Source organism: Myotis brandtii, unplaced genomic scaffold, assembly GCF_000412655.1.
Source record: "Myotis brandtii unplaced genomic scaffold, ASM41265v1 scaffold609, whole genome shotgun sequence".
In the NCBI taxonomy this organism is placed as follows: domain Eukaryota; kingdom Metazoa; phylum Chordata; class Mammalia; order Chiroptera; family Vespertilionidae; genus Myotis; species Myotis brandtii.
Genome location: NW_005370315.1, coordinates 1,461,788 through 1,462,066, shown reverse-complemented (window position 1 = coordinate 1,462,066; position 279 = coordinate 1,461,788).

Sequence of the window (279 nt, the reverse complement as noted above, 5' to 3'; positions counted from 1 at the left end):
AATAAACAAAATAAGCCAGTCAGAGAAAGATAAGTATCATATGATCTCATTCATATGTGGAATTTAATGAACAAAATAAACCAATGAACAAAATAGATCCAGAGACATAGAAGCATGGGACAGATTGTTGAATTTCAGATTAAGGCAGGTGGGTGGGTGGATGGGGAGAGATTAACTGGGGGCAATCTCATATGCATAGCCCATGGACAGAGACAATAGTGTGGTAAAGGCTTGGAAGGGTGGGTTGGAGGGGTCAATGCAGAAAGAAAAAAAAAGGAA